We start from the raw sequence: 15,380 nt of genomic DNA, 5'->3' as shown, positions 1-15,380 counted from the left end.
ACTCCCGGGACCGAGAGAGACTGTTTGTGGAGCCCACCTGTCTCCTTTAGTGCCATAGATAATTCACCCATCTACCAGTCTGCCTGAGCAAAAAAATCTTGAGAAAAGAGGCCCTCAAGGACAACAGACCCTGGCATGGAGTTAACTCTTACAGCTGTGTGTGTGCAGCAGAGTTCCTATATAAGACCAGACTGCTCCCCGTTCAGAGCAGAGATAATCATTCCTCAAGGAAAAGCGCTGTCAGCCCTTTGCCGGGCTTCCTGAATCCAGGGAGCACATTCCTTACCTGTTGCAGGTCTGGCTTTGACTCTTGTTTCTAAACTTTAAACTCCTTCCCTTTTCTCCCTCCTAAATCTAACACTCCTGAAAGACAGCATGGTTTGTCACAGCAACATCGCACGTTCTGATACCAATTTCTGTTCTAGTTACTTTCTATTGCTGTGATAAAATACTGATAAAAACCAACCTGGGAAGGAAAGTGTTTATTTCATCTTGTGCTTAAACGTTTATTTATTTATTTAAATTTTATGTGTATGACTGTATTACCTGTATGTATGCAAGTGCACCTGTGTCGTGCAAAGTCTGAAGATGCCAGAAGAGAGTGTTGGATCCCCTGGAACTGGAGTTATGGACGGTTGTTAGCTGCCATGTGGTTGGTTATTGAGAACTGATCCTGCGTCCTCTGCAAGAGCAGCCAGTGCTCTTAACTGCTGAGGACCTGAGTTTGGTCCCTGGAACCCATATGGTAGACAGAGAGAACCAATTCCCACTGGTTGTCCTTTGACCTCCACACATGTGCCATGGCATGACTGTGCCCCCCTCCAATAAAAACAAATAAATAAAATAGATAAAGTATAATATAAAAGTAGATGGTAAAATTCACATGCCCTAATTTAAATTTTTAAGTTTACTTTCCATGATATTAAATAACAAATGAAATCATAATTGCAAGTTGAGAGGGAGAGAGAGGAGGAAAGGAAAGCATGCTATTAGTTCCCCTCAGCATATCCTCCTGTCGTTGTAAAACACAGCTCTTGCTTCAAAGGAGGAGACAGTTTATTTTGAGCTGAATATGAGTGACCATGTAATGGGAAGGCCTATAACAGAACCCTAGCCTTCAAATTAGGCTCCCAGGGACAAAGCAGGAACCACAGCTTTTATTGCTGATCCTGCCCACAGCAGGCCCAGGGGAGTTGTCTCCAAAGCCTGAGAATTAGGCAAAAGATTTTCACAGTATATATAGAAGATTTAGCATCATTTCAGACACACTCTGGCATTACTTGACAATGGGATCAGGGGGCCTTTCAGTATAAATGACCGTGACCAGGGTCTCCAATCTACATGTCATGAAAGGAATTGGGGTGGGGAGAGCATAAGTTGTAGTTCAAAAGAGGAGGCATATTTACAGTTCCGAAAGATTATGCTCCTGCTTTTTCAAGCAAACAAGGATTGGTTTCTGTGGTGGCCTGTATGAAAATGTCCCCTATAGGCTCCAAGTATTTGGACATTTTGTCCCCAGATGGTGGCACTGTTTTGGGAGGTCTTAGAAGGTGTGGCTATCCTGGAGGAAGCACGTCACTGGGGGTGGGCTTAAAGCGTTTTTAAGCCTTCCCAGATCTCCAGTTGCTCTCTTGTTTCCTATGCTTGCTGGAAGATGTAGAGCTTAGCTTCCGCTCCTCTTCCAGCCACCTCTGCCACTGTGCCTCCCTGCCATGATGGACTGTAATTCCCTTCGACCTATAAGCTCAAATAAACTTTCTTTTATAAGTTGCTTTGGTCAGTGTTTCTATCACAGCAACAGAAAAGTAACTAATACAGTTTCCTAGGTAAACTAGGATTTGTTTTCCTAGGCCAGCAGGGCTGATGAACAGGGGCTGTTTTCTTGGGCTAGATGCTCTGGGTTTTCTCCTCAGTTAATTTAATTTTCTTCCTTAATGATTTTAGTTTTCTTCTTCAACTACATCCCAGAACATAGGTTTGAGTGGCCTTGAACACCACAGATGGGATTACATGAACTTTTACTGTCATAGAGACAGAAATCAAAGCACTTACCAAATACTTTAGAGGGAATGTCAATGAGGCAGGTAGGTAACAGGTGGAAAATCTCTGCTCTAGGTTTCAGATGTCATCTGATGAGAGTCTTAGCTTTGGGGGAGGGTAGAAGCTAGTGGTCTGAAATAATACATTCCAAAGGTTTCACCCGACAGTGAAGACGGTGTTGGATCACATACAGGGGAGGGTAATGCAAGGGCTTTAAGAAGACTAATGGAACTTTAAGACACATGTTGCTTCTGGATTCTCAATATTCCAACTTTTCACAATCACGACATTGTAGTCAATCAGTCTGAAGAATCCCAATACAGATGTGGATTTTCCAGGGAACTTCGGATCAGAGTTCAGTTTTGCCTTAAGCCCCACCTGTGCAGGGTCTCAGCTCCTTAAGGATAAATCAAGCCAAAGTACGGTGTTTCCTTCACTTTCTCATTCCCACGCAGGACCCATGCTGGCCTTTTGAGGCTTTCAGCCCAGTCACTTAATAATTGACCTCGGTGCTGACAGAAGCCACATCTCTCCTATTTTAAGCAGACACCCAAGCCAGTCACAGGCACTGCACAGAGCTCAAAACCACTCATCATTTTCCTCATCACTGAGCTTCTTAGAGAGTGGTACCCACTGAACAAAGGAAGGAAGAGGAGCATTTGGTTATCAAAGGGAGCCAGCCCCCAAATTTACTTCCCTTTCACTGTTATGCAAATTTACAGCCAGAGGCCCACAGCCCTCTTTGAAGATAAGGATCACAGAGCCTCCCACAGAGGCTTCAATGGGGCTTCTGATGATCCTCTGATTTACTTACAGTCAGAAGGGAAGAAAAGAGAACAATAGCAAAAGCCGCTAAGCTCTGAAGGCAGGAAAGCCAGGAGCTAATGCCCATCCTCTTGCCAGGAGGACATGCCAGCCGGAGCCAGCAGGTCTGACAGGGCTGGGCCCAATTTCTTCTGGCTCATTCTGAGAGATGCCAATTAAGTTTTTTTGAGACGGAAAAGGTTTGTCCTGAAGAGAAGTTTGGTAAATGTTGAGTCAAACTGAGGTAGGATGGAAAGACAGGAAAAATCAAGGACATGAGATAAAAAGGGGCCCTCACTCTGGAGCCTGGTTGAAGGCGCTCACCAGTAGAGAAACAAGAATTTTAACACGCTTAACATTTGCTTAAGGCCTTTCTCCTTTCCAGCTGTAAACCTGCAGTTTTCTAAAATTCTTACCAGGAACCCTTCTGCAGTAAAAGAACATGTTGTTGAGGTTGAAGAGATGGCTCAGTGGTTAGGAGCACTGACTACCCTTGCTAGGAGACCTGGGTTTGATTCCCAGAATCCACATGGTGGCTAACAATTGCCTGGAAGTCTAGTGCCAGGGAATCCATACCCTCTTCTGACCTCCACATGCTTTGCATGACAAGAGTGCACTTATACACTTGCAGGCAATGCACTCATATACATAGAATAGAAAATAATAAAATGTATTTTTAAAAGCTAAAAAAGGACATGTAAACCCTTGTGCAACCCTAGTGGCTCCAGGATTTATTTTCCCTGGTTCTTATCCCATCCAAGACTTCTGCAGAGCCACACTATAATCTTACTCATCGAAAGGAGAGAGAAGATATAACAGAGTTCAGGACTGCCAGGAAGGACCACCACACTCAAGCGAATTGGAAACAGCCAAATTTCTTTATTTAAGCTGTGCGGCTGACTGCAGCCTCCAGGTTGGGTGTGGAGTCTGCAGCACTTTCTAAGCAAGAGAGTCTTTAAAGGCAAAAACCACATTGCTTCATTCTTGTGGAATGTGCAGCTTCAAGGGGAGAGCTTACACTTCCCTCAAGCCCTAGTGATGAGTATTTTACAGAAGCCAAACAAGTACAGTTAATCACCCCACGATGGCCACAATTTAGGGCTAAAGGCAGAGGGGCTTTTAGGGGCTCAGGGTTATATTTCATTGTGACAGAATCAGAAAAACAGGACGTTACCTAACTCAGCTACTTCTTAAGTAAGCAGGTAAGAGCATGAGATAAGTTGTGACAGCATCTGTGTGGTGACATTGCTGTCTGTAGTCGCCATTCCTCAAAGCCAAGCCTCTAAGTTCAACCTTAGATGTGACTTGCCTGGAAGCCTCCACCTGAAGTTCGGCTATCATAATGCTAGATGATGACCTGCAAACTGCCAAGGAGAAAAACAATCAATGGTCCAACCCAGCACTAAACCTTAATAACCATAGTGACCAACATGGCCAACTACCTCTATTGGTTCAGTAGTGGTACTGTCATCTGGGGGACAATCAACAGCTTTCTAATTGGACTTGAAGTCCTCTCAATTAGGGGGGAGCTCGTGGGTGGCACTGTAAACTCAGCCAGATATACATGGCAGGAGAGAACACAGAATCTAGAGAGAACCCTGTCTCTTTCATACCTCAAGACAAATTAAACGTCTTTCTATATGCTAAATATTGATCCTTATATTTACAAACATACCAGTATAGTACTCATCAAAAAAGCTTTTTTTTTTTTTTTGCAATAGATGGAGGCTACTGCAGAATTGCACATCTGGTCAGACACAGAGAATATACATCTGAGAGATGCCCAGTACTGTGTGACACATCTACATCGAACCTGTACACCCAAGGCTCATGGAACACAGCGGGATAAGGAGTGGGGAGAAAACTGGTACATACCTCAACGTTTACCAGTAAAACTTCCTTATACAACAGAGTGTGATGCACACAGAAGGCCCCAACTGGCCAAGTTTTAAAGAATAAGAGACTGTAGAGTGTAGGATATGACTCCTATGTGGAACCCCATCCATCCACGGCTCGGGGACCATTGCGGAAGAGGGGGTGGAATGATTGTAAGAGCCAGGGCTGGTGAATGAACACAGGGAAGCAGAGCTTCAGGGCCACTGGAAGCTTGCACATGTGAACTCATGGCAATGGTGGCATTGAACATGGGACCCATGTCAACTCAATTGAGCAGGGGCTCAGAGGGGAGGAGAGAAATGGGTGGCGGGCCGGCACTAGACTAAGAACTATTTGAGGTGGATTGCTGCTGGGTGAGGGAGAGTATGACTTACATATGATCACCAAAGTCCAGTGGATGCATTTGTGCTGACAGACACTTGGGTACAAATGCCTGAATGAATAGACTTAGCATGTATGATGGAATCCATGAGGTTCTTTGGGGGGATGGGGAAGGCATGAATGGGGAAGGGGTCCGAATTTGATTAAGAAGTGTTGAATGACATTGCAAAGGCTCAATTAAAAAAAAAATGAACTCAAAAGAAAAGAAAGTGAAAGGGTAAATGGATGGCACTCAGTATAGTGAACCATTCCCTCCTCACCCCAAATAAGGTCAAAAGTGAACCCATGGTCATAAATTCAACTAACTGTCCCCAGTCCCCTTTCTAAATTTTGGGTTACACAGAACAGTCTTTTATTGACCAAAGTTAAAATGTGGCTAATTATTTCTTGCTCAGTTGACCTGGGAAGGGAGAACACAGATTTCATGCCCAAGGGTTACATCATCCTTGCTAGAATACATTTTCAGCATCAATAAAATCATGAGTGGATGAAGGCTGGAGGATTTGATTTTTTTGTTTTTCAGTGTGCCTAGCTTGACCCTTCAAGATGAATATTTGTATTTATGTTTATTTTTTTATGATATCTTTTTCTGAGGCTGGAGAGCTGGCTCAGTGGCTAAGATCACTGGCTGCTTTTGCAGAGGACCCAGGTTCAGTTCTCAGCACCCACATGGTGGCTAACAACCATCATAACTTCAGTTCTAAGGAATCCAACATTTTCTCCTGACCTTCTTGGGCACTGCATGACATGGGTGCACTTACATATATGCAGGCAATACACTTGTACACATAAAATAAAAATAATAAAAGATTTAAAAGATTTCTTTTTCTTTATGTATATGTGTATCTGCATGAGTTTATGTGCACCACGTGTGTACAAGTGCCTGCAGAGCCCGCAAGGCTACAGATCCCCTAGAACTATTGTTATAGGCAACTAGTTATAAACCACTTACCCAGTGTGGGTGCTGGGATCTGAAACCTGGTTCCTTTGCAAGAGCAGTAAGCTCTTTTAACTACTGAGTCATCCCTCTAGCCCCTGTATTGTTCTGTTTCTACCTTTATTAAATGCTCCTGCGTTTACCATTTTTTTTTCTGGTGGCTGCTCCTTGGGGACGATGCTTTAGAGAAGGGATCTTAACTTTAGCCTGCCATGTACAAGGACACAGGTGATTTTCCAGTTCTTGGTAACAGTTCTAGTGGGATGGGGAGGGGAAGCTCAGAGCTCTGTGTGGAAAACAAAGTTGGTTGGAAATCTGAAGGCTAGGCCAGGGAGTGGTGGAGTTTAGTCCACCAACACCTGGGATTGTAGCCCCAGTGTAGAGGAAAAATCATTTGAATGTGGCTAATTTCTGATCCTTGGAAATGTGGGCCCAAGAGTTGATGAATTTTCAGGAGTTCTGTTTTTGGTTAATTAGATACAGCAACTCTGGATGTATGGAATTTGGCAATTAAGAATAGGAAACTAATGTCAAAAGATTCTTGTATGGGTTATAATCCTTGTAGAGCTAAGGAGAGGGGAAAAATGGCTGTAAGCAAAGTCAGTGGGAGGCCTGCATTCAAAGCTCTCACATTAAACTGAGCTGCTATTAAAAACATTGATTTATATATTAGCCATTAATATTATTCTGAGAGAGGAGAGTCACTAAGATGGAAAGATAAAGAGAGAAAGAGAGGGGTGCTGTCGCACCTACTGCTTATTTGATTCCTGGGGTCAGGGGAAATCTTTCTTTTTCCTTGGCTCTACTGATCATTTCATATTTTTGCTTCTGTTCTTCCATGGATCCACTCTGAGACTTTAAAGTTCTGGCACTTAAATTCATCCTCTTTAGCAGACAGTGTGGGAAGTTTTGTCATAGACTTGACAGTCCAGTAAATGCCGTTGTCCGGATTTTATGAATAAATGGAGAGATGAAATGACACTTGAATGTAGCTATCTGAAAGCACAGACAACTCCACAACCTTGGTCTTTGCATGAAGGTCCTTCAATCAGATTTTCTGCTTTTGTTAGTCATCACCCTTCATACAGAAAACTAAACTAATATGAAACTGCCTTTGTGCTCTAATATTATTTGATATGTAATCTCTAATATCTATCAAAACTGGAATATATACTCAGCAGCATATTGGATCCAACAAACAACTGCTCATTTTAAAGATTTCTTTTGTTTTTAAGAGAGAGAGAGAGAGAGAGAGAGAGAGAGAGAGGAAAATACTTTTTTGGAGTGTGAAGTCATTATCCTGAAAGTCTAGACTATGGGTCATGTGGTCATAGACTCTGGGTCACACAGTCATAGGCTATGGATCATACATCTATAAGGTTTAGATTTGAATCTTCTGTGATTTTTAGTTGTATACCTTGAACAAGTAACTATGGTCATTTGTGCCTCAGTTTCAACTTCTCTAAAATCACTGAAACCAATTCCGAGCTCAGTGTGGTTGTGGTCACCATATGAAAGCACAATTAGTCTTTAGCATGAACTTTTTATATATTAGGTCTCAAGAATCATTATCCATTCTAGAGCCATTGTTAGGAGGGAGAGAAAAAGAAACACCTTTCTCTTGCCTGCCTGAGGTTCACAGCAGAGTCTCCTGTAGGGAAAACAGGTTAGCAAGAGAAAAGAAGACAAATCCATGTAGCAAGTACAATGCTACACGGAAGTGAACAATTCAGAGATGTCTATGTGCAGAGGTATGACAGGAAGATAACAGGGTCTGACTCAAGGATGGTAAACCAGGGGCAGGGGTGTGTTAGCAAGACCTGTTTGTTCTCTTCTAGATGGGACGTGATAGTCAGACAGTGTAGTGCATGAAGATACTGAGTGAAAATGGAGGAAGAAGGCCAGGAAGTGATTTGTCTCGGTGCTGTGACAGCATGCCTGACAACTGCTGGAGGAAGGAAGGTTTATTTTGGCTCAGTTCGAGGGTGCAGTGTATCACGGCAGGGAAGACATGACGGCGGGAGCCAGAGGCAGCTGGTCACACTGTATCCATGGTCAAAACTCAGAGATGGATGCTGGCGCTCAGCTCACTTTCCCCTTTTATTTGGTTTAGGACCCCAGCCCATGGACTGCCACCACCCACGTTTAGCGTGAGTCTTTCCACTTCAGTTAACTCATCCTCACAGACATACCCAGGTTTCTTCCCATGGTGATTTTAAATCCCTTTGGGTTGCCAATCAAGATGAACCACCACAGTGACCTTCGTACTTCTGCTGTTTTCTCAGATGCCAAGATGCTGTAATTCAGGGCATTTTGACTTGAGCTCTGTCTGTCAACAGTTTTCAAGGCTGCCCCATAGAGGTGCAGAGTCCCTGGCGTCTCAGATGGTATGTGTTCTGTGACATTGAATTTGAATGTTAGCAGATTCCAAACCAAGCAGAACAAAACATTGACATTTACTAAACCCCACTAGACATGTCCTTTAAATGATCAGCATAATTTCCATCTATTTTTAAAACTTAATTTGGTGAGCTTTGGCAAATGTACAAGTACCTCATTACCAATACAACTAAGATTTTAGAATCTAGAACATTCTATTGCCTCAAGAACTTTCTTCCTGATACTTGGCAATCAACTCCCTCAACCCTTTGTCCTTGAAAACCACTTATCTGCCTTTTCACCCTATAGTTTTATGTTTTTTAGAATTCCATATAATTTGGATCATAAAGTACACAATGGTTTTTAAACTGTGGGTGAGATGAATTTAATGTGTTGTAACTAACATTTCATTTTTAATGAAATAAAACAGAAAGTATTAGAATGAATTGTACTTAATAAGGATGAGTGTTTTTTGACATCTTGGTCCTAGGTGTGTGTGTGTGTGTGTGTGTGTGTGTGTGTGTGTGTGTGGTTTGGGATGTCCTATGTTCTCCTATACATTACAGTTTTCAGACTCCTACAATGCCCCTATTGATCCTGATCGAAGATATCAGTTGCTCTTCTTGTATCTGTGACCAAATACCTGAGAAGAAGTGACTAATGATTAGAATGGGAGGAAGGGTTTATTTTGATTCACAGTTTGAGGGGAATCAATCATGGTGGTGAAGCCATGGGAGAGGCAGCTGGAGCTCCTTCCCTGCTCACATCTTGGTAGAAAAAGAAGAGACAGGAAGCATGCCCTGGCTGTAAACCTCATGGCCTGCCCCCAGTGACCACTTCCTCTAGAAAGACTCTACCCCTAAAGGTTCCACTACCTCCCAAGACAGAGTTACCAGCTGGGGCCCAAGTGTTCAAACACATGAGCCTATGGGGGATGTTTCGCATTCACACATTAGATAAACTCTGCACTAGTCTTGGACGTGAAGTTAGACAGTGGGTATGCCTGGAGAAGGGAAGGGGTAGGAATATGTGTAGCTTAAATCCCTTCTTGGATGATACTAGATTAACTTGCTGGTAATCTTAAATACTTGTTGACAACCTTACATTGGTTGCTATAAGTCAGAGGAGGTGGAAAACTGCAGGTAGTTTTATCCAAATCAGGTGGCTAAGAGTATGGGCTTGAGCATAACACCCAACTCTAGTCCATTCTCTGCTGTTTACAGGCTCCTCGACCTTAAACTGGACCCTTGGCCTCCCTGATGTTGAAGTTTTTACTTTGTGAAATAATGACGGTGATTCCAACTTTATAGAGTCTCAGTAAGAGAGGAGCCCTCCACTCAGCCACTGCTGTGATTTGGGCTAGCTTGACTGCGGTGATGGCTGTCCTGTTTGTAGGCTGTTAGTGGTATCTCTGACATTTTGCTCACCAGATTCCAGCAGTATGCTTTCTTCTGGTTGTGACAACCAGAAATATCTCTAGTCATTTGTGCTGGACGCTTTAGTTATCAACCTGACACACCTGGTTAGAGGGAACCTCAATTGAGGAATTTTCTCCACTGGGCTGGCCTGTGGCCATGTTTGTGGGGGCATTTTCTTGATTGTTGAGTGATGTGGGAGGGCCCAGCCCATTGTGCATAGTGTCACCCCTGGGTGGGCCTATGCTGTATAAGAAAGCAGGTAGAGCAGGGACCAGGGGAGCAAGCTAGTAAGCAGCATTCCTCCATGGTCTGTGCTTCAGCTCCCACATCCAGGTTCCTGCTCCCACATCCCTCAGTGATGAACTGTGACCCAGGAGATGTAAGCTGAATAAACCCTTATCTCCCCAAGTTGGTTTTTCTGTGTTTTTATCAAATCAGTTGAAAGAAGAACAGAACATCATTGTCATCGGCCCCTGGTGGTTGTGGTGGTGTTCAAGCTGCCCCCAAGGAGAGCCAGTCGAACAAAGTGTCATAAAATACCCCCACCCACAGACTGCATCCTCTTCCATCAGCTGTCCAATGAAAATTCCCATGCCTATCAGGGGAAACAACTCATTGATGTTGGGGGGGCAGTGTAGATCATCAGTCCAAGCAGCTGACCGCTTCAGTGTGTTGGCTCCCGCATCTTCAGGGGGTGGGGGTACTGAGGGAGCAGTCTTGCATCTTAGAACAGAGATTGTGTTTCACAGTTAGACTGCCTGGGGTTGTCTCTATGCTGTATTCCTTTTAACTCTATGTCCTGCGATGAGTTTTGCAAACACTTTACTAATTTAGAAAATGAAAAATAACAGTTTCCCCTTCTTCTCAGAATTCTTGTGAAGACTTAGTGGTGTAGAGCACAGAGTGCTGATGATAGTGCCAGAGCACGGTTATCACTCAGCAAGTGTGAGTCTTAGCTAATAACCAGGCTACATCTCCAATAGGCCAATGCTGTATGTACATTATCCGCACTGTGAGCAGCTCATCCTGGGTGTTCTGGTTTCTCCACTGCTGTGACAAAATACTCTGATCAATACCAACTTGGGGAGGAAAGGGTTTATTTGGCTTATATCTCCCGGGTCACAGTTCATCAGGGAGCCCAAGGTAAGAACTCAGGGCAGGAACCTGGAGGCAAGAGCTGGAACACAGGCCATGGAGGAACACTGCTTACTGGCTTGCTCCCCTGGCTCCTGCTCAGCCTGCTTTCTTATGCAACACAGGCCCACCTGCCCAGGGGTGGCACCACCCACAGTGGGCTGGGCCCTCCCACATCACTCATCAAGAAGATGCCCCTCAGACATGGCCACAGGCCAGTCCAATAGAGGTAATTCCCCGATTGAGGCTCCCTCAACCCAGGTGTGTCAAGTTGACACTAAAGCTATCCAGCACACCAGGTGTGTGCCAAGTTGACACTAAAGCTATCCAGCACACTGGGTTTTGCTGTTTAGCATGGAAAGTCCCCTCTCTGAGAAAGCACTCAGCCCTGTGCCAGCTGGGACCCATGGTTCTACTCCACACACGTTAACAGAGCTGTGAATGTCTTATTTCAAGTTTGCTATTGACATAGTCCACCATTTGCCTGTAGCAAACACTATGTATTTTGTGTGCTTGTCTATGAAGGTGCATGTGTGTGAGTGTGTGTACATGTGTATGCAGGTGAATGTGTGTGCAAGTGCAAGCCTGTGGGAGAGTGTGTGCATGTGATATACATGTACAATCTCAGGTGTTGTTCCTTAGGTACAGTCCACTTTATTTTGTGAGCAGTTCTCTCACCAAGGAGGCTACGCTGACCGCCCAGTGAGCCCCAGGGATCCCACTGTCTCTGCCGCCTCAGCTCTGGAATTACAAGTCACTTCTAACGGGTTTTGATGTTCAAACTCAGGTCCTCATGCTTAGAAGGCGAGCACTTTACTGACTGAGCCATCTCCCCAGCCCCCAATCGTGCCCTTCAGTCACTAACAACTGTCCTCAGTCATGTGAGTTCAATCAAAGCTGATCACCCAGTGGGAGGAGCCGCAGTCATCTGGGCTTGAGGTCACCAGGCCAGCCTAGCACCAAGAGGCATGCTGGACTCAGGCTGGCACGTGCAGCACGTTTTCTATTGAGAGACAAACACTGGAGGTCAAACTTAGCCAGCAGACAAGATTTAGCTCAGTCAAAGGAGATGTGAACCACGCACCTTTTTTATTGACCTAGAAAACAGAATTCCAGAGTCCTGTGCTAGAAAATGAGTGATTTATGATTCCACTGATGTTTTCCCATGTGCCCAGTCAGTCACAGAGAACAGAGTGGCCTGGATGGTCTCCACAGCCTAGCCTGAGCTATCTCAGTGTTCTGCTAGGCTGAAAGTTCCCTGCACTCAGTAGTATTTTCACGGGCTTAGTTCTTCACTGGTACTGGAGAGTCCTCTTTTTTGTTGTTGTAGAAACAGCTATTGGAGCAGACACTGCTGCTCGCTTGTGCAAACTTCTTTTCTCCTTAGCAACAACCCCAGTTGTTTTTGCAGGAAGCAAAGATTCTATTTGAAAATACTTTTCTGGATTCTCCAGAGTTATGATCACTATCAGTGAGATGTGGGTAGAAGTTCCTGTACAAGATTTCTTAATGAACGAACCTCCAGAGGCCAAGTGTTATCTCCCATCCCTCATACTCTCCTTGTTGGGTAGGCGTGTCCTCCGAGACAGCCACTCCCCTTGCTCAGTCAGCTTCAACTGCATGACGGGGAGGGTCTAAGGACAGATGCTGAAAATGCTGGAAAGTGCTAAGGACACTGGGAAAAGGGGTGGGGTGGTGGGCATCTTGGAGTGGGGCTCACATCTCTGGCAGGACATGGTGCTGATGGCGTAGATTTCAAATGTGGGAGAGAAAGAGCCCATGGGCCCGTATGCCTTTGTAAGCGACTCTTCTGAATAGCATAAGCTTTGTTGGCAAGCCCAAATAAATAGTCTTATTCCCCAAACTGTAACTTAAGAGGGACATTGTGATGGTTTAGTCGATCAGCATTAGAACCACTCTTTCTGGGGTCCCCGAGAGCATGTGGGTCTCTCAGGGGAAAATTTGGTATGGCACCTCCTTCATCTTTTCTAGAATGGGATGTCTGGAGGTGGAGAAGCTACCTGGCTTCCAGAGACACAAAGGTGCTTGATATGGATGTCAGAGAGGCAGTTAGAAAGGATCGTGGGTCCTTCTTAACTCCCCATGAGTAGCTGTGCCAAAGTGTAGACTTATTTCATACATAAAATCCCTCTTGGGCTGGGGAGATGGCTCACTGATGTAAGCATTTGCCATGCAAGGCTGAGGACTGGCGTTCAGATCCTAGAACCCACGTAAATGCCAGGTGTGTGTGGCAGCCTGCCTGCAATTCCAGCCTCGGAAGGTGGAGACAGGCTCTCCAGAGAAAGTTGGCTAGTGAGATTATCCATACCAGCAAACTCTGGGTTGGATTGAGAGGTCCTGCCTCATTGAAGAAGATGGGAGAAGAATTGATTCCTGACACCAACCATGGACTTCGAAATGCATGTGCACTCATGTGTACATACCCCACACATTGTGCACACACATGCAGACATGCATACATGCATATGCATACTACACACACATGAAAATGGAAAAAGAAAAATTCCTCTTTGGGTAAACTAAATTTTCTCTAGTATATGCAACCAAGTGTAATCTTTTTTTTTTTTTTAAAGACCAGAGTCTCATGTAGCCCAGGCTGGCCTCAAAATCTCTGTGTAGTGGAGAATGATCTTGAACTTCTGAGATTCCTGCTTCCACCTCCCCAGTGCTGTGATCACAGGCATGTGCCAGTATGCCAAGTTTTTGTCTTGCTGGGGATTGAACCCAGGGTTCCATGTAAGATAAACAAGCACTCTACCAACTGAGCTGCATCTCCGGCCCCCAAACATAATCTTGATTGATCCAGTAAGCATTTCTTTCAATAGTTTACAAATGTGAGCAGTCCTGCAGATACATGGGCTTAGCATCACAGTCTCTCAGTATGGAGGCAGGGGTTTAGCTGACCAGGCTTCTGTGTGACCATCCAGGGTGCTCTACTCCACTGACACAAGCAGATGTGGGGTTTGGGACCCACTGTGATTCTAGAGACTCATGCAAAGTGTTATCTGTATCTCTCTAGTTATATATCTATAGCATGTTTCTAATATATGTATATTATATATATCAGAAGAAAAATACAATTTGGATTATTTCTTTATACTGGCAGAATCACACAGTACAATTTCAATGCCCTTTCCTCTAGTGAGGGGCCCATGAAACACAAGTGATTATGCCCATGAAGGTCACTTTGTAGCTTTTACCTTTCGTCTCCAAAAGGAGCTGTTCTCATTTCTTCTTGTTCATTTTCCTGTCCACCATCTCTCTCCTACAGATAACAGCATGCATCCATCCGTCAATGTCTGTGTTTCTATTTATGTGTCTCTCTGTATGTGTCTGTGTCTGAGTATCTGTGTGTGTGTGTCTGTGCCTTTTTGTGTGTGCCTGTATGTTTCTGCATGTATCTGTGTTTGTATGTCTGAGTGTGTGTGTGCCTATGTTTGTGTATCTATGTTTGTGTGTATATATGTGTCTGTGTATGTATATATAGGGTGAGTGGTGTGTGTGTGTCTCTGTGTATGTGTGGTGAGTGGCATGTGGGTATCTGATTATGTATGTGTGTATCTGTGTCTGTGTGTGTATATGTGTGTATGTGTGGGTGTATGTGTGGTGAGTGATTTTTATGTGTGTGTGTCTGTCTATATCTGTGTGTGTGTGTTTGTGTTTGTGTGGTGAGTGGTCTATGCATGTGTGCATGTCTGTGTCTGTATGGTGAGTGGTATGTATGTGTAGACTGGAAAGCTTTCAGCCTCTGACAGAATAGGGTTTGAACTCCCAAATGACTTTTGGCAAGTTCCTATATTTCTCTTGGTATCAGCTTTATGCAACTGATGGTCAATCAATGTATTGATTAAACAACAATTTGAGTGTCCACAGTATAGCAGGCACTTTCTATAAAGGGTGATTCCTTGAGGAGGGTTACAGGGATGCCTACATGTGAGACCCAGTGCCTGGCATATATTTGGTACCTAAGTGGTACTGTTTTAGTTACCTTCTCTTGGGCTGTAAGCGCCCAGCCTTCTTCACCGTACACTGCTCCGGCCTCTCTTACTGGGCCAGACACTGGAGTCAAGAAAGTGGCTTCCTTGCAAAATGGAGTCTTCTGTCATCAGCAAAAGCAATCCTTTCTACAGAATTTAATTAAGACCCAGCACTCCTTCTCCTGGCCGTTCCTGTACGATCTTGGCCTCGCCTCCCCTCTAATGGCATTGTTCTATGTAACTGTTTGCAAAACTCATTCTCCAAACACAACAGAGAACAGTGGAGTTTCCATTAACTCAAAGGCCCATTTAACCAATGCTCATTGGAAGAAGTCATCAGAATCTCAGGTGGGGTTTATTTTTCTGTTGTGAGAGATTTTTCTAGTCTTATTA

This window comes from Nannospalax galili, unplaced genomic scaffold (genome assembly GCF_000622305.1).
Source record: "Nannospalax galili isolate Female #2095 unplaced genomic scaffold, S.galili_v1.0 scaffold596, whole genome shotgun sequence".
NCBI classification, from domain to species: domain Eukaryota; kingdom Metazoa; phylum Chordata; class Mammalia; order Rodentia; family Spalacidae; genus Nannospalax; species Nannospalax galili.
Note: the sequence above shows the minus strand (reverse complement) of the source record.